The sequence below is a fragment of the Mus caroli genome, chromosome 15, assembly GCF_900094665.2.
Source record: "Mus caroli chromosome 15, CAROLI_EIJ_v1.1, whole genome shotgun sequence".
NCBI classification, from domain to species: domain Eukaryota; kingdom Metazoa; phylum Chordata; class Mammalia; order Rodentia; family Muridae; genus Mus; species Mus caroli.
The window spans coordinates 38,320,432-38,340,768 of NC_034584.1; the positions used below are offsets into that span (position 1 = coordinate 38,320,432).

Sequence of the window (20,337 nt, forward strand, 5' to 3'; positions counted from 1 at the left end):
AAAGAAGAGGTTGAAAGAGCCAAAGAGGATGTAGGATCCTGAGAAAATAAATCCCTCAATATGATCATGGCTCATATGAACTCACAGAGACTGAGACAGCAGGTAAAGGGCCTACAAGAGACTGTATCAGTTCCTCTGCTTATACTTATGGCTTCCAGTTTAGTGTTTTTAGTGTGTGAATAAGTGGATCTCTGCTTCTTGTGCCTTCTCTTGGGCTCTTTTCCTCTGGTTTGTTTGTCTTGTTCAACTCTTATGTATTGCACTATATTATATTTATTATAAAATAATCTCTTNGAGCCTGTTTGTTTCCTAATGAGGGAGTAGATCCAGATGGGAGGGGAGGTGGGAGGAGTAAAGGGAAAGAAAATTGTAATCATGATACATTATGTGAGAAAAAAATCTATTTTCAATAAAAGGAAAAAAATGAAAAAAAAAAAAGAAAGCTAGCAAAGTACCTATTTTCACTGATATATTAAAGACAATTAAAACTTAAATTCCCAAAATATTTAGACATGAGAATTGTGAACTTAGTGCAAGTTTTTATTTAACAGTTTAAAACAAGACATATCTATTTTTACTCAGATTTTTTAGAGTCGAGTCTCACTTGGGCTAAGATTGAGTAAGAGTTAGCTGGGCTGTCCTTCTTGATGGCACCATGAAAGAAGACATTTTTAGCCTCATTCAGATTATCAGCTTAATTTGGTTCCTTGTGTTTGTGAGGCTGAAGTTCCTGTCTTCTTGAAGGTTTTCAATCAAAACTCACATTTGGTCCCATAGTTGATGCACATTTTCTGCTTTTGCTTTCCACTGGGGCCTTCTGACAACATAGAGACAAGACTCTCTCATACTCTGGATCTTTCTGACTGTGGCCAAAAAACACTCTTGGCTGTTTAGACTTGTGTAGTTAGATTGGGTCAAAATAGATATTCCAGTTATGTCTTACAAAATTAAGTACAATTGACAAAATCCCTTTGCCATGTAATTAAAAAACAAAACAAAACAAAACAAAACAAAACAAAACTAGAGCATAGATAACCTTCAGGAAGGCTATTCTTCCTACCAATATTTTACATAAAAGACTAAGAACTTTCAACATACAATGTATCTATTAGTACTCCTAATATTATCATTCCTTTTAGGAAAGGAAGAAGAATTAATTTCCTAAATTTGATTCTTTTGCTTCATTCTCATTCCTTCTATCCCTTTTCTCTCCATCCATTTCCATACTACATAGTTCCCTAATCTTTAAAGAACTAGGTGCCAGACAATACTTGGGGTGTAATAGATGCTGAAATGGAACTCATTTCCTGAGCTCAGAAGCAGCTCAAAGGTGGGTTGAATCAACCATCTAAACATAATCTGCAAAAGCAGAGGTGTGGAAATGACCATAAATGAACTAAGAGATTGAATTAGAACTGTTCCCAGTTACTTCATACATCCCATTATCCCCAGTGCCATATTGAAAAACAAGTTTTACAGAATAACAATTTACCCCCAAGATCTTGATCAATCTTTGAAAAACAATGTTGTTCTTTACCTTATCTTCAACTGCCCAAATTAAAACTTTATAGGAATTTCCTTGAAACTATATAATAATACATTTCAAAGATGATAGGAACCAGCTTGTCTTTCTATAGCTTAATCTTACAAGGTCAAATAAAAGTCTATAAAAATTAAGGTGACACGTCAGGATTGATGGGGGTGGGGTTGCGCTGGCAAGCTGTCCTGGGACCTGCACATATGTCTAAATCCTTGTGGGACAGTCTCTGACTCTGGCAGCTGCACTTTCTGCACACTACAGAAGGCTGCTGATGCTGGCATTGGCAGAGCCTTGAATATTTAAATGGTAGCAGTTTGTTACATGGATTCTGGCCCCAGTCCACCACAAAGAAAAAGCATCAATCTGGTTGGGTGAAGATGATCCTTCCTGCCACTGTAGCATTGACTGGAGTACTTTGGATACTGGTATTTCAGAGAAAATATGGCTGACTTGGCTGAAATAAAGTTCTCTGGATATTTTTGAGGATCTACACAAGTCTTCCAGAGGCTGGGAAAGGGTGCTGGACATTCATGTTTAACCCCGTAAGATTTTGGAAAGGATTAATTCAATGAGCCTGAGGAGCAAAGAGAAAGGGTATTTTATTTCCAGAAAAAAAAATACATTTTTTGAATAGAATTCTGCTGTTTCTTTCTCCTCTATTATCATTATTTTTGTTTATTTGTTTGTAGAAATTTCATTAGTCAGGGCTCTTCTGGTTAGGGTCTCCTGCTGCCTTCTTTCTCTGTGTAGACCAGGCAACAAGCATCAAGGATCTTTCTGCATCACTCTCAACCTGGTTTATTGAGATGTGTTGAATCTCTCACTGAACCTGGAACTTCTGACACACTGATTGACCATTCTCCAGGAGCTCCCCTGTTTCAGCCTCTCCAGAGATGGATGGCATGTTCACCCTTCTGAAAGGGATGGGGAAGGCAGATGGGAACTTTTTATGTGGGAGATGGGGATTGAACTCCATTCTTCAAGCTTGTGGGGGGAGCACTTTACCCGCTGAGCTAACTCCTGAACCTGGTCGGAAAAGATTTTATGTTCAAATTTATTGTTCAGTTGGCCATGGGCAACATTTTTATGCTGACCCATTCTCTCAAACACTGTATTCTAGAGAAGATTTTCCCTTAAACATTTTAAGAATCACTTGAAGGTTAATTTTATTTGTTTCTTTATTTATTTTTGTGCCATAGGGTTTGATTATGTAGATCAGGCTGGTCGCAAACTCACAATCCCTCTGACTTCACCTCCCTAATTAGTGAGATTACTAGAATATTCAACTTTAATTTTACTGAGTCAAAAAAATCATTCAAAATGTACCTAATAACAAAATAAAAATCAAACTTAGGTATCAAGGTAGAAAATCAAAGGTTAAATCATTTCACACACACACACATTAAAAACATGTATTTTTATTACCTCAGAAGTATTAAGGATTTATTTTTTGTAGCTACTTCTATAGCTAAACACAAACTTTTATGTCAATAATTATAAACAATTTTAAATGCATTTACTTAATTATGAGGCCTTTTGAAAATATAGAGTTTATCAGCCACACCTCTCCTACTAGAAATGTATGCTGAGTTTGAAGATCTAAACTTTGAAAAAGGTCTGCTGTTATTCAGTTGTCCAACCAGAGTTAGATATAATCTTATATGGAAGGATAGTATGAATGTTAACATAATTATTCCACTCTAAAGTCTGTGTTCTGCCATCATTGCTATGCTTGGCATTTTGATCATAATACTGGTAATATTCTACAACATAGAAGCTCATCTTCATACTGAAAGCATCTTACCTTATGTTTGTTGCTTTTGTTTCTCTTTCCACTGTTCTCCTGCCCTGGAAAATGAATCTTACTGTCCACTCTATGCTCCCTGCTTTTATCCTGAGAGCCAATGAGTTGAACTAATTGGTTCCTTATTTCATTGTCTGAGAAAAATGCATGCAGGGAAAAGTCATTAAAATTGTAGATGGAGAGTTCTCAAAACATATGATCAGAATTTTCTGGGAAATTGTCTAATCTTATGATCAATTAATAGGATGCATATTCTCAATAGTTGGAATCTCAGAATATTGATTTAATGCAGCAATTTATATTTAGTAAAAATTACTCATCACACTAGGGAACATAAATACTCAGTGCATAGCTCTGCCTGCCAAAGAATTTAATGCAGCTTCAGTTGTTTATAACAAGGATGGTGCTGAGTCCTTAAATAAAATCCTCCTCGATAAGACATGCTAAATCACTAGAAGCGCTAGGTGACAGACAACCTCCTAGGATAAACATGCCTGAATAGGACAATCAGCTTGCTAATAATTATACTTCTGGCTGTTAGGCCTCCTTAATACCAATACTCCTAAGACATGTTTCCATACTATGTTCTGGCTGACAAAATGTTCCAAGTCACATCATATGTTAGTATGTTGTTTACTTTGAACTTATCTTTCAGGAGAATTTGCTTGTATGAATCATTTCCTATGAGAGGACTTGATATTTTAATTTTTAAAAGATCCAAAGTAGAGTCATTCCTGAAAGTCTATGCCAGACTTTTTGAAATGACGAGATATATTTGGGGATGAGGGCTAACATTTTCTCCCTATACCAACTTCTCCAATTTAGAAAGCAAAGTCAGACTTTCCTGATACCAGATGCACCATTTTGTATTTTTTATTTGTTCCTTTTTACCAAATTGGCTTTAATCTAATTTCCATCTTTTGTTATGAACCACAACACCTTCCTACAAATAATCTTAGATAATGAACAATTGGAAATTCAAAAATGAATAATATTATGTGGAAGGTCTTTGAAATCACAATATATTATATTAACAAAAGATACATACTATCAACTCACAGAAAACTTGTCTTAAAAGTATTAACAAGAGCATAGTAAGATTCAATATTGTCTACTTCCCTCCTGACTTTTTGTGCATATATATGTGTGGGACATTTTGTGAATGCACATGTGTGTGAGACTCTATTTGTATTTCTGCCTTTGCATGTATAGGAGTATGTACATGAACTAGTATACATGCATGTGTGCATGAATGTCTTTGTGGGGGCATATTTGTATGTTTACATGTTTGAATACGGGACTGTATGTGTGTATGTATCACTTAATGTGTGTGACTGTAGGCTTTTGTTTCTCTGTGCATTTGAGCTTAGATCTATATGTATTTATGCATGTGTTAGTGCATGTTTGAATGTGAGTTTGTATAAGAACATGTGCATATGGGACAGTGTAGGAATGTGTATATACATGTGTGAATGTGGTTATGTGGCTGTGTATATGTGTGTAAGCAAATATTTATAAATCTGTATAGTAGTGCTCATGAATATATCTGCATGTATGATTGTATCCATGTGTGCATGAGAAATCATATGTGAGTGTATGCATAGGTTGTGTGTTATTATATGTATGGGTTTGAATGTGTCTATGCATATGTATGGATGTGTATATATGTATATGTTTGTGTTATGTAAGTATGGGTGTATATGTATTTTTGAGTGTGTGAACAAAATAGGTTTGTGCATGTTTATGTATGTTATTTGTGTCTTTGTGTGTGTGGATGAAAATGAGTATGCAAACATATGTATTAATGTGTGATATTTTATAGGAAAAGGTGGATGTTTATGTGTCTAAGTGTGTGAGCAAATATTAAGAGTGATTGCAAAGTGTGTGAGCATGTGAGTATCTGTATGAATGTGTGAAAGAGTATGTGTATGTTCAAGTGTATGGTATGTCTGAATGTATGCATGTAGCATGTAGATTTTGCATGTGTCAATATATTATATATGTGTTTATTTGTAAGTGTGTGATTTTATTAACATGTGTGTATGCATGTGCATTTTGTATGCATGTGCACATTAGTGACTATTTGCAAACATATATGTGTGTTTTGCCTAAATGTGTATTTGTGAGTGTATAGCTATGTAGGCATGATGTGCATGAGAGTAGATGTTGGTAAGTGTATACATACAATGTGTATATGTTTTATAATATTCAATTCAGTACAGTATTAGGAAACTAAGGTAAAACAATTAACAGAGTGTCTAGAAACACACTAACATGTATGGGCTGAACTTATTTTCAACAGATCTTCAAAATGGTTCAATGACATAAAAGTCATTTTACTAATGGTGCAAGAAAAGTCCTGTATCTATTCACTTAAATAAAAATTTCAACCTGTCTTACATGCTCAAAATGATTAAAAATATAAAAATAATACAGGATGCTACATCCACTCCAGTAGTGACTTGCATGACAGGCTTAGAAAACTGGAAGCAGTCCTGAGGCAAAGAGTTTCACAGAAACTTAGTCTCCTGGAACTGTGGCATCTTGTATAACGAATGCTCCAAACTTGTCCTTGCGAATGGATCTGTGTGCTTTCTTTCAGTATTGTTTTACTATAGGTGCCTCCAAGCAATGACTTGCCAAGTACCTAAGCAAAATCAAAATTTGCTTCCTGGCCTCCACCAATGCCCAAGGTAGTCTTTGAACCAACCATGGGCTTGGAATTCAATAAGAATGCTGCCTATTCAGTGACATTCAGAATTGCCTCTAGTATTGTAAGAGAGACAGTGAAAGAAATCAGGCATTACTATCTACTACATAGAGTTAGAAATCTCAGGGCAAGCTTAGCAAAGTAAGTTTAGAATTCTTATTATAGTTATGTATAGCAGACTACATTACTTATTAGTAGAAAGTCCCCCCACACTATCACTTAGAATAAAAGCCAAGTCACTCCCATATACAGAAATTTACAATGGTTTAGGAAGTAGATCAGGCTGTGGTTTTAGGGAATTGCATTATTCATGAGAAGATTAGCTAGAGCGGAACTCCCTAATTGGAACCATGACTTGGGTGTGAAAGCCCTTGCCCCCCAGAGTGTAAAGACCTCACACCTGGCTTCTAAGAATATAGCTGACCTTAGGTAGAGCTGACTTTGTCTCAGTTGTTTTATTGCCCAGTTCCTGCCAGTCTTTGTATTTGCATTCCTCTGTTTTGTGTAAGAGTCATTATTAAGCATTCAGTAACCTCATTGTACCTTGCTGATGTGTCACCTAACTTCCCTATTTTATTCTGTATTAAAACTCTGGTGCTTGATTTGACAAATTACATTCAGATTCCACACTCTCTTGTGTTCGTGTCTGTTTGTCACCCCTTTCTCGCCAACACTTTGCCCACTTGTCTGGAACCCCGATTTCTTCTGCGGATTGAGGGAGGACGACTGGGGCCAGTCCGCTGCAACAGGATATATTTGTAAGCCTCCTAAGATAAAGCATATTTAAACATTTTCATATGTAAATGGCATAATAAAAATGAGACTTTATTAAAATAAAATAACTTCTCATCAGAAAATATTATTAAGAAAAGAAGTAGATAAGCAATAAGCTGAGGGAACAATAAATGACAAATTAATCTGAGAAAAGTCTTGTATCTACAACATATGAATAATTTCTAAGACTCAATATTATTTCAACTCACCACATAAAATAAAGGAAATATTCATGTGAACACTTCTCAAGTTAAGAACAAGTTTCATAAGTCCACTAAAATGCTCAACACTGGGGTTGGAGATAAGAAAAAGAAAATTTGCTGCTCTTCCAAAAGATCTGAGTATGGTTTCCAGAACCCATATGTAGCAGCTCAAATCAGCCTGTAATTCTAGTTAAAGGAGATTCAACACTGTTTTCAGACTCCTCAGAACACTCACAACCATATACATGTAAATATAACTGAAACAAATCTTCAGAAATGTATAACATTATTAATCCTCAGGGAAATGCAACATGAAAGTCATTTTTAAAAAAATAATATCAAGCAGAGGTTGTGCTCTGGAGTTTTCCATACATGGAAAACCTTAGATGAAATGTTCACCAGTGAGGAGAGTGAACTCGTAGAGTCCACCTTCAATAGAGAGATGGGGCATCAAGTGGAAGGATGAGGTTGCCATCCCTCAGTCAAACATTCTGACCCAGAATTGTTCCTTTCTAAAAGAACCCCAGGGACAAAAAAAAAAAAAAAAAGAAAGAAAAAAAAAAAAAAAAAAAAAAAAAAAAAAAAAAAAAAAATTGAGAAGAGACTGAGGAAAAGGAGATCCAGTGACTGGCCCAACTTGGGATGAATCTCAAGGGGAGGCTCCAAGGCCTGCCACTATTACTGATATTATGGTAGCATGGATGTCCTCTGAGAGGCACAACAAGCAACTGTCTGAGACAGATGAAGATACTTATATCCAACCATTGGACTGAAGTCAGGGACTCCTGTGGATCAATAAGGGAAAGCGTGGAAGGAGCTAAGGAGGAGGCAATCCCACAAGAAGACCCACAGTCTCAACTAACCCAGACTCCTCAGATCTCTCAGACACTGAGTCACCAACCAAGCAGCACACACAAGCTGATCCAAGGTCTCTGACACATATACAACAGAGGACTGCCTAGTCTGGCCTCCGTGGCAGAAGAGGTGCCTAACCCTTGAGAGACTTGAGGCCCCAGAGAGTGGGGAAGCCTGACAGAGGGGCCATCTTCTTGGAGACAGGGGGAGGAAGAATGGGATGAGGAACAGTGGGAAGGTGGACCAGGAGGTGGACAATGACTAGACTGTAAAAAAATAAAAGTAATAAAAGTCTCCCAAACAAACAAACAAACAAACACAAAGAAACAAACAAAAAAGAGCCCAAGATATCATCAAAAGGCCAAAACAGCAGCTTATATAATGGGAAAAGATCTTCATCAACCCAATATCTGACAGACAGCTGATACCCAAAAAATAAAAATAACTCAAGAAACTAAACATCAACAAACCAAGTAACACCATCAAAAAAATGGGGATATGAACAGAATTCTTGATAAAGGAATTTCTAATGGCCAATGAACACTTAATGAAATGTTCAATATCCATAGTCATCAAGGAAATGAATATCAAAGCAACTCTAGAGATTCTGTTTTACTCCTATCAGAATGGCTACGATCAAAAACTAAAGCAACAACTCATGCTGGCAGAGAATTGGAACAAGGGAAACACACCTCCATTGCTGGTGGAAGTGTAAACTTTTACAGCCCTTGGAAATAAATTTGGTGATTTCTCAAAAAATTGGAAGTAAATCTATCTCAAGACTCAGCTATACCACCCCTGGGCATATACCCCAAAGATTCTCCACCATACCACAAGGACACATTCATAGTTCATATCAGCTTTATTCATAATAGCCAGGAACTGGAAACAACTTAGATGTCCCTCAACCTAAGAATGGTTAAAGAAAATGTGGTACACTTACATAATGGAATATTACTCTGCTATTAAAAAACAATGACATCATGAAATTTGCAGGCAAATGGATAGAGCTAGAAAAGGTTATCTGAATGAGGTAACCTAGACCCAGAAAGACAAACATAGTGTGTATTCAATTAGAAGTGGATATTAGCCATACAGTAAAGGGTAAATATGCTATGATTCACAGATCCAAGATTAGAGTTTTTCCCCCTTGAGTTCTCCTTGCTGAGAAGGGGAAATAAAATAGACATGGGGCAGTGGTTTGTGGGTTGGACCTGTAGTAGGGGAGCAGTGAGATGGAACAGGGGGGCTCAGGTCAGGAGAGTTCAGAGGTGAGTTCTGAGGTGGGAGAGATCAGGGAGAGAGAATTGGAATTGAGAACTGGGGAGGGGGCAGGTGCATTGCTGGGACAACCTAGAAAGCTAGGACAATGGAAATTCCCAAGAAACTGAGTTTGACTCTAGCTAAGACTCCTAAAAGTGTGGCATTTGGAGCTTGATTTGGCCATTTCCTGCAACCAGGAAAGACTTCCTTCTAATGGAGAAATTGAGACACCATCTGAGCCCCCAAACTTTCAACCCACATTTTGTACTCCCTGATAAAGGTTTAGGGGTAAAGACTGAGTAGAAATTGATGGAATAGCCAACTAGTGACTGGTCAAGATTGAGACTCATGCCAAGAGAGGGAGCCCCCTCTTACACTGTTAATGATATTCTCCTATACTTGCAAACAGGAGCCTAGCCTAACTACCTAACTATCATCAGAGAGGTTTCACTTAGCTACTGATAGAAATAGATATAGAGACCTACAGCCAAACATTAATGGGAGCTTGAGGAATCTTGCAGAAGAGTGGGAGGAAGGACTGAAAGGAGGAGCCAAAGTCAAGAACACTACAAGAAAACTCACAGAATCAACTAACCTGGGGCCATAGGGGCTCACAGAGACTGAATTGCTTGTCAGAGAGCATGCAGGGGACTGACCTAGTCCCTCTGTACATATGTAACAGTTGTACGGCTTGGACTTTAGGCAAGACTCCTAAGAGCAGGCGCAGGGGCTGTCTCAGACTCTGTTGCCTACCTTTGGATCCCTGTCCCCTAGCTGGGTTGTCTAATCTAGCTTCCTCTTTTCTGAGGAGAAAGGTAAAAAGGGTGGATGGGAGGAGAGGTGAAGTGAGGAAGGGGAAGCTTAAATAGGGATGTAAAGTAAATAAATAGCTTAATTAATGAAATAATTATTTAAGAAAGAAACAGAACGGTTCCACATGAGAGGTAACTCATTCCCCAGAGAATGGTTCACTATGTAACTAATTTTGTTCCTACTAGGAACTCAGACAAAGCCAATCCTTGAAACGTGGTTCTGTCTTAGCAGTTCAACAGACACCACACACTGTGCCCTCTCTAGTGGGCTTTAGCTACAGTTCCAGCTGTTTAGAAGTCCTTTCACCTCTGTTATCATTTAGCATCATTCAGAATGCCAGTCATGTTCATTGTTCCCTGTGCTCCACACCATTTCTATCACTTTCAGTGTTTATTCTCCTCTTCCACATCTTTAAGCTCACCTTTTTCCTGCGTCCCTCTATGCCAATTTTTAAAAATAATATTTGAACATCTAGCAAACAAACAAGAAAAATGATGAGGAAAGGAAAGACTCTTTCTAAGGAACCTGGATTTCTTCATGAGATGCTGAGGTTTGCCCTTGAGTCAGCTGAATCAAGATTACAACTATTGAACAGAGGCTGTGCACTGCTCTAGCTGCTGTTAGCTCTTCTGTTCAGCCGACCCACGATGGTTAAAAGCACCTGGCAACAAGCCTCTGTGCATGCTGGTGGAAGGTTATCATGACCATGTTAGGGGCTACCATGAGTTTGACTAATTTTTTTCTTCCTTAAGTTGCCTTTGTCAAAGTATTTTGTCTTGGAAACATTTAAAGATAATGAAACACTATACCATAAAACTTATCAAAACAAAACCACAAGCAAGCATCACTTACTTGTAGTTAAATAGCATAGTTCTCTCACAATCTCTGTGTGCCTCTGCAATCTGGTGATACAACTGTCTTTCATTTACTAGCAAAACTGGCAACTGATTTAATGTATCTAGTTCATGGTCATCCCATGCAGGTTTCATTATATTCCTTGATTTTTATTTCTTTGCACCTTTCCAGTTCCCTCTCATATTGATGATGGATGCAGCCACTCCACTATTCCACTATTCATTTCTGTTTTTATTGGTAACTTTATTAAAACATAGTTTATATCTCAGAATCTTTATATATATGTGTGTGTGTGTGTGTGTGTCTAAAGGTAAGTTTACTGAAAGCAAAGTAGAAGTAAAAGGACAGCTCAGAAGCCTGCTTTCATGAGTGCCAATAGAGTATATGAGAAAAGACATTCATGGGACAAGTATACCTACTCAAAGTACATGATGCAATAGACTGTATGCATACAGGTATGTAGCTCACACACCAGAAGCAGTTTGGGACTGTTCCTATCATCTTAGGTGTATGTGCTGGGGTATGGGGGCCAGTAGACCATGCCACTACACAGAAAACCTGTAAGGTTGAGTAAATTCAGAAACTCCAGTAATTAATCCAGGTTCCTGTCCTGGAACGCATGCAACGACACCTGATGGAGAGGACTGTGACAATCAGCCAGGGAGAAACAAAGCCTGAAGCCCCTCTAAATGCAGATCTCAGACCAAACCAATAGAAAGCATCTGCTTTTAGATCGTAACCCACCCCAAAATATATATAAGACCCTATCAAAAAGAAATAAAATGCACAAGTTATTTCATCAAAGATTGTCTGCGAGTGTCTGTCTTATAGAGCTGTAACACCTTGTGGAAGAGAATTCTCTCCCAAAACTTTCATTGCTGGAAGTTGTTCAAGACTACTGCAGTCACTTCTTGCTTGGTGGCCCTGACTTTGGCTCCTAGCTCCCTGATTCATCCCACCATGTGCCAACCAACTCCAAGGAAACAGCAGCCCACCTTGCTCCAGCTTCCCTTCCCATCAGAGATCCACAATTCTTTGGCTGCTCTGGCTGAGCCAGAGCCTTGCACAACAGCACTGGGTACACAGACTGGCATGTGTACATGTACGTGTGTGTGTGTGTGTTGTCCTAAATATAATTTTACATTTATTATTCTTTTTTTTGAGAAAGACTACACATGCTCTCATGTGAGTGGGAAGGACAGAGGACAATTACTTGCTGAAGTTCATGTGGTTTGCTTCTAACACATGGGTTCAGGCTTGGTGACAAGTAACTTTATAAATAACTTTATCTGACAAGCCATCTAACAGACACTATATAGCTTGTGTTCCTTTAGGTGCCATACTTCTAACCCCTACTACACATCTCTGAGAAACTGGTAACTTACATTCTATGTCTGAAGATTTTCTAATTCTAGGCTTTCACATGAATGGACACATGTAATATATGAGCTGTTATGACTGCTTTTTTCCTTTTGTACAACACAGGTTTCATTATCTAGCTAGACTACACTTTGTTTATGTACTCATCTTCAACAGAGGTTTAAGTTGTTTCTACTTTTGGGATATTGTGATTACTTCTATAACTACGTATATATACATTTATGAGTGTATGTATGATATCAATTTTCTTAGATAATGTCTTAATTTACTTTTGCAGTGCTCCAAAGAGACACCATAACCAAGGTAACATATAGAGGAGAGTATTTAACTGGAGGCTTACTTTCAGTTTTAGAAGATCCATGATGATCATGACGAGAATCAAGGTAGCAAACAGGCTACCATAACATTGTAGTAGTATCTGAGAGCTTATATCCTATTCATGAGTTGTGGGGAGAGAGAAAGAGACTGGCTCTGATATGGGCTTTTGCGGCCTTAAATTCCACCCTTAGTTACACTCCTCCTCCAAAAAGGCTAATCTTGCCACCTGCTAATCTTTCTTAAAACAATTACACCAACTAGGGGCCAAATATTTAAATATATAAGCCTTTGGAATCCACTCTTATTCAAACCACAACAGATATTTACTTATGAGTTGTTTTTACATATCACCTGCTTTTAAGTTTCTTTATATCTTAATCTCTTGACACAAATAAGGCTTGACACAAATATTTCTCTTTGTCAATAGATAAGAACCAATTTTATTTTCTTCCCAGATAGTATGATTCCTTCTAAACCTATTTTCTTACCTACTGAAACCTATTGAAACTTATTGCTGCAATAAATTATTTGAATCAACTGTTAAATATCTTTTCTTCTTCCTTTAGGCTAATGTGAAGACCTAGCTTTCGCTTGCTATTGAGCATTCTGCTATTGAGCACATTTTGATTTTAGTATCATTAAATTATTTTAGTCTACCTAACTTAGACTTCTCGCAACAGGGGATATGCAGCCTGAGCCAACCACCCCTTGTAAGTAGCAAAACTTACAGCAGAGGGATAGGGTCATCACCAACTCAGCCACAAAACCATCGATTCATAATTTGTCCTGCCTACAAGATGTGCTGGGGCAAAAGTAGCACAGAAATTGCCGGAGTGACCAACCAATGACTGGTCCAGCTTGACACCCATGCCTCCAACCAAGAGCCTTCATGGGACTGACCTAATCCCTTTGCACATGTTATAATTATGTGGCTTGATCTTCTTGTGGATTCCTAACAGTGGAAGCAGGAGCTCTCTTGGATGCTCTTGCCTAATTTTGGGACTCTTTGCTCCTATTGGGTTGCTTTGTTTAGCCTTAAAAGAGGAGGTACCCAGTCTTACCACAACTTGATAGACCATGACTGGTTGATACCTTGAAGCTGGTCCTTTTCTGAGGAGGATTAGAGAAGGAGTGGATATGGGGAGGAACAGGGAGGAGAGGAAGGAGGGGGAAACTGAAATTGGGATAAAAACTAACTCTTAAATAACTTCATCTTAAAGAGGGTAGGCACACTAGACCTACCTAATAATGGTTAAACTTCATTGTCAACCTATGTTTAGAATTACCTAGGAGACTGTTGAGGCATTGTTCTAGACACAGCCAGAGAAGTTTAATAGACGAAGAAGGATCCAGGAACAGGAATGAAAACAAATTGTAAAAGAATGTTTCTTCATCCTGATTCATCTTTCTTTTCCCCATTTCCTGGTCAATAATGATGCAGACCACTCTGTTCCACCATGCCTGACTTGTCTGTACTATGCAATTTGGTTCCACAGCTAATGTTACCATATTCTAACCTCCATCAGTACCTGGTGCATGCTCCTAGCACTCTGTGCTATGCCACCATGTTTGCCTTCCCACATTTAACTGGCACAGCTTGGCACTATTTCAGACTGCTAATAAAAAGTAATTTTTATTGTGCTGGAGTATTTTATATTTTAAATCCTACCTTACATCATATGTAGCCTTTCATTGCTTTCTTTTATTTATTTTAACACGAGTTTTTAACAAATTGTGGGAGTGACCAACAATTGTCTTAAAATGGAATATTTTATGATTCTTGAAGTTGATGTCATATGTAGCCTATTATCTGATGATATGTTTGTTTTTAGATGTGATAATATTTGTGATAGATTTGATTGATCTATATGTCACTCTGATGTTACTCTAATATTTTTTATCTTTTATTTTTTGTTATCAGAAAAGCTATGATGTTCAATTCCAAAGCAATCTCTCTCCCCCTCTCCCCCTCTCCCACTCTCCCCCTCCTCCTCTCCCCCCTCCTCCTCTCTCTCCCTCTTCTCCCCCTCCATACACACACACACACACACACACACACACACACACACACACACACAGCTTCAGCCTTAGGAAAATAGCAGCCGCTGAATGAAACATACTTTTCAAGGCTCTACAGGAAGTCAAACTTTATTAACTAGCTTAACTTGATTTCTCGATGACCTGTATATCATGTCAATTTGGTAGAATTGTGGGTCCATACAAAAAGTAACATGTTGAGAATTTGTCCTTTGGATTTGGATACACTAAAAAGCTAAGTGTAATTTGTGGGTGATATTAAGTGTGTGGAACATATATCTTAAGACACTTTCAAAATTTCTTTTTATATCAAAAGTATTTTGACTTGAGACTTTCTTTGAATGTTGAAAGAAACAGGGGAATTTATGCTGTCCTTGACAACAGGAAGGACAAAGGTAACCTGTGTTAGCTAGACATAATATAAATTTCTGCATTTATAGATCAATACATCTTCAAGAGAACAATGCAACAAAGTTGAGAAAAGATTGTTTTGAATATTGTTTATATAAAGCAATCTGTTTTCCTTTAATTGAAGAAATTAATTCAAGAACTTTTGTCCTTTGTATTACTAAGATGCTACTTCAATAAAAGAGAGCTGATATTGTAGTTGAATCTCCTACTCAAATCATTCTTTCATTTTTTTTTCCAAACCTGCATTCTCATTTGGTCCTCAGTCTTCATGTTCATTATGTTTTCTGTTGCTGAAATGTAAAATAAAGCTCATATAAGGTCAAACTTTCTATGCCAGGAAAGAAAGGGGCTTGCAAGAGGCCAGGAAATTGAAGAGATTTTGAATAGTCATATCAAGATAAAACTAGGAGAGAAGGCAATTAGTCAAACAGCCACCAGTAGGAACTCACTGACATGTTTGAGTCACACACAGGCAGCCATAGATACCATGCAGACCAGCATACAAACTGCAAGTACTGAGTAGGCACATCATATATATCCAGAGATATACCCAGGCAGGCATAAATGGTATAGGTGAAGGGTCTACACTCTGATATCTAACCTTAAGACAATATTTAGAAAGAATCATGCAAAAGTGTCATTCTTCAGAAAATAGTTGTAAAGTATTTTATGTCACTGTTTATTTCTGGTTCCCTGATACCCACTGTTAGCTGTTTTCTTGTGACTTAGAGCCTTCTCTCCTTCCCTACTGCTCCTGAATGACTAGTGTGAGTCCATGTCTATACCCCATAGCTGATTACTTTATAAATTAAAAAAAAATGTAGCCCATAGTTTGAAGATTAAAAGTCAAATACTTAGTGATCCCAGGTGCTTGGCTTTTGTGAAGAGTCCTACAGGCTTCTTACAAGGTAGCATACAAGTAGCATGTGAGATTATTTCCTGGCAAAAGAATGCCATGAGATTACAGGAAATTAAAGGCATTCAGGACCCAGTCTTCTTCTTTAAAAACCTACCTACTCTAGCAAGGACTAAGCAGGTTTCTGAAAGAAGTACAGTAATGCCTCCTTCACCCAGCATTCCCAGTGATTCAATTACCTCTCACTAGGTCCCACCTCCTAACAGTTCACTTTAGTATGGGTGCACTGGGGGCACAATTCTTAGCACATGGGTCTAGGATGGACACACTCCAGCTCTGTCCAGAATGGTAAGCCTTCAGACTGGTTACTGACTGTTTTACTGAAATCTTTCTGAGAAAGTGGTGCATAGCCTCCAAATGATAACCAGGAGCACCTGGCAGTCTTGACTCTATCCTGTAGCCATCGATTGTACTGCATACTAATTGTAATCATAGAATTTTTGCATGATGATTTCAGTCGTTTTCCCTTTGTGCCTATCATTTATTTACCACAAACTCACCATCAGCCTATTGCTTTTCTAAGTGCCCTCTCTCTTGAGATCACCCCTGTTTTAACAATGGTCTAGGAGACTTTTAGAGAATTCATCCTCCCTTCCTCACTTTAGTGAACATAGTAAGTATTTACAAAGCAATGCTACTTGTTCATTTATACTTAGGAGGTTTGACTGGATCCAGTTTTAGGTGTCTGAGCTATTTAGAAGACATTCTTTCCAAGTACTGCTGCTGCTGCTACCATGCTAGTAGCTTCCTTTTCTCTGTTTCCCTTTTTTTAATCTCTTATTACATGATGTTTACCCTACCTGAAGTGTTGGGATGTCCAGCTGTTAAAATTACATATCAAAATGTGCCCAAGACATCAGGATATCCCCAGTGAATTCTCTAGAAAGTTCTTTTTCATTTTCTCATTCAGGAATCACCTGCTTCTTTCTTTTCTTCTTATTATTTTTTTTTCTAAACTGTAAAAGAAATGTTCAGTAGTTGTTCTGCAATAATGAGGTACCCATATGTTTAGAAACTATTCAGTAAGGGCAGGGGGCCAGAAAGAAAGAACCAGTTTGTGTCATTGTTGTAGCAGCTGTATACCCTTCAATTATTTAGACATAATTTCAGCTATGAGAAAAATACCTCAAAATAATAGTGGTAAAACAAGATACATGTTTATTTCTCTTTCAAGAATAAATCCATCTGAAGATGGTCTCTCTATTCCTGGATAATTCTCATCCTTTTCTGCTATATATGACTTTGGAATAAAAAGCTTAGTAAGTCATATAATAAAGCCATCTCATCCACATTTAATTTATGACTAAGAATGAAGAACCAGAAAAGACATGAACATTTTTTAAGGTTTTCCTTAAAAAAAAAAAAAAACTTGCCACAGATTACATAGGGGACTTCTATTTATGTCCATCAGCCAGAAATTAGTCATGCATCATACGTAAGTGTTAAGATAGCCATGTGTTCAGCTAGAAATAATGAATGTTAGAGTGAAAGAGAAGGTGACAGAAACAGGAGAGAGTAACTGGTTGATTCTGTCCCAAGTGAGCACACTGCTAATTCTGGACACATTCAAAAGAATTCTAAACATCATTATATCTCTTTAATTAGTATTCAGTTACATGCAGCCAACTGGAATATTTAATTAATCACTGGGGCTCATGGTAAGGTACTAAAAGTTATAAAGGCAAAGTATGTGATGTGTGGGAAGACACCAAACCATAAGGACGTAGGTTGATGATTGAAATTTTGTGATGACTGTCCTACTGGGTTAGGTCACATTGTTATCTTAAGTGTGAATGTCTTAGATAAGGTTTTATGGTTGTGAACAGACACCATGACCAAGGGAACTCTTACAAGGGACAATAATTAATTGGGGCTGGCTTACAGGTTCAGAGGTTCAGTCTATTGTCATCAAGGTGGGAACATAGCAGCATCCAGGTATGAATGGAGATGGAGGAACTGAGAATTCTTCATCTTGATCTGAAGGCCACTAGGAGAAGACTGGCTTCCAGGCAGCTAGGAGGAGGGTCTCAAAGCCTATTCCCACAATGACACACTTCTTTCAACAAGGCCACACCTACTCTAACAACATCACAACCCCTAATAGTGCCACTTTCTGAGCCAAGCATATCCAAACCACCAACCTGGCCCCAGTAGGCTTATTCAAACATGCGAGTCTATGGGGACCATACCTAGTCATAGCATAAGGCAAAATACCTTTAGTCCAACTTTCAAAGTCCTATAGTCTATAACAGTCTCAAAATGTTAAAGTCCAAATTCAAAGTCTCTTCTGAGATTCATCCAATCACTTAACTGTAATCACTTATAAAATCAAAATCAAAAAGCAGATCATCTACTTCCAACATCACATGATATACACTACCATTCCAAATGACATAGTAAGGAAATACTAGACCAAAGCAAGACTAAATTTCCGTTGGACAAACTCCAAAATCTGAATCTCTATGTCGGATGTTGAGTCCTTTCTGCTTTGTTGACTGCAGCACAATTCTCTTTGGCTGGTTCCACTCCCTGATAGCAACTTTCCTCAACATGTATTCCATGGTTCCGGCATCTTGACTATCTTGGGATCTCTAAGGCAACTTCAACATTACAGCTTCTTGTTCCAATGTCTGGAATCCAAACATGATCATCTGGGCTCCTCCAAATAGCTTGGGTCACATCTCTAACTCTGTCCCCTGTGGCACTTCAAGTTCTGGTTGAGTCCACTCTACTGCTACTGCTGTTTCTGGTGGTCATACCATGGTACTTGCATTTCTAACACATTGGGGTTTCTACTGTAATTAGGTTTTACCAATAGGCTTTCATAGGCTCCCTTTTTTGTGCCAAGCCTCACCTTTTCATGACCCCTTACATCCTGGGCTGGAAACTGAAACTGAAACTGCACTTTCACCAGTGGCTTTCACAGTATCAAGCCTCACCTGCTCTCCATGACACCTTCATGCCTTCAAAACTAGTACCATCTACGTGATTCTTACACAGCTGAAGCATGAGGTACATCCTTGGTTATCTCTGGAACACAGCTTCTTTGTGCTCCTAGAAAATACTTCCCAGAAGATTTTACCTTGGTGGCATCTTCTTAATCATTACTAATTTCGTACCTACAGCTATCCAGCATCAATTGTCCCAGTCCCTTCCATTCTTAACTCTAAAGCCAGAGCCATATGGCTGAATTTGCTAAGTTCTGCTGTTTATAGGAGCTGAAATTTGGCCTCCATTATCACTAGCTTTCTGTTTTCCAACTCCTTCACATTGCCTAGCTTGACTGTGCTGGAACGTGCTTTGTAAACTGACCTTGAACTCAGATCTCTGCATACCTCTGTCTTCTGCACTCTGGGATTTAAGGTGTGGACCACCATGCCTGCACCTAAGCTTCTCTCTACTTGGAACTTGCTCTGTATCAGGTTGGCCTTGCTTCTGTCTCCCAGAACTAAAGGTGTAAGCCACCACGCCTGGGACTAAGATTTTTGTGTGCACTATTCCTCATGATCTGATCAAAAGCCTGTGTCTTCCAGACTCAAGATCTGGATCACCATTTTGCTCTCCATTGCTGGATTATAATCCATTTCAAATTAAAAGTCCAAATGAACACAATAACTAAGTCCCTTGTTCAACCGCAAAAGTAGAAACAATAAGTTTAGCAGGGTGGGACCTTGCTTCAAGGTCACCACTCACTTAATCTGTTTATTTCCTATAACAGGATTCAGCTCCATTCTACAATGGTTTCCCTTTATTCTTTGAACCATATATTTTGTATTTTTTCTTTCTAAGCTTGCTAAGTTATCAAATGCTCTTTATAAGAATAAACCAGAGTACAAAGTCTATGCTGGGCTTTTCTGAGACTTCTTTTGTCAGTGCAATTAATTGAAACCTCATACTCTTAGTCTCAGGGGCATTCTTCAGACAAGGGTGAAAAGCAGCCATTTTACACAAGAAGAGTCTCTCGGCCACATAATGAAGTTCTTCTCCTCTGAAACCTCTTAAGCCAGCAGGCTTACACAGTTCAAATCAATCTCCGCACCACCATTTCTATATCCCTACTAGGTTGGTCCATTAAGCACCACTTGAAGCATTCCAAATTCCCTAAATCCACATTCCTCCAAACAAAAACATGGTCAGGCCCATCAGAGCAGTGTTCCAGTCCCTGGTACTGACTTCTGTTTTACTGCTGTGAACAAACACCACGACCAAGGCAAATCTTCTAAAGGACAATAATCATTTATTTATAACATACATTGTTTCAAAAAGAACATGCCATGCGAAACCAGATACTTTGACATCAAGGCTACCTTTTGGAAGGCCAATAGTGACATGTGTGAAGTAGGAATCAGAAGGTTGAGAGTACTTTTCTTTCTTTCTTTCTTTCTTTCTTTCTTTCTTTCTTTCTTTCTTTCTTTCTTTCTTTCTTTCTTTCTTTCCTTCCTTCCTTCCTTCCTTCCT

At 38.1% G+C, this 20,337-nt stretch overlaps 1 pseudogene; it reads left to right on the plus strand.

The window, feature by feature from the left end:
- The window catches only part of LOC110310817, a 34,329-nt pseudogene that overhangs the window by 7,612 nt on the left and 6,380 nt on the right, over positions 1 to 20,337 (plus strand).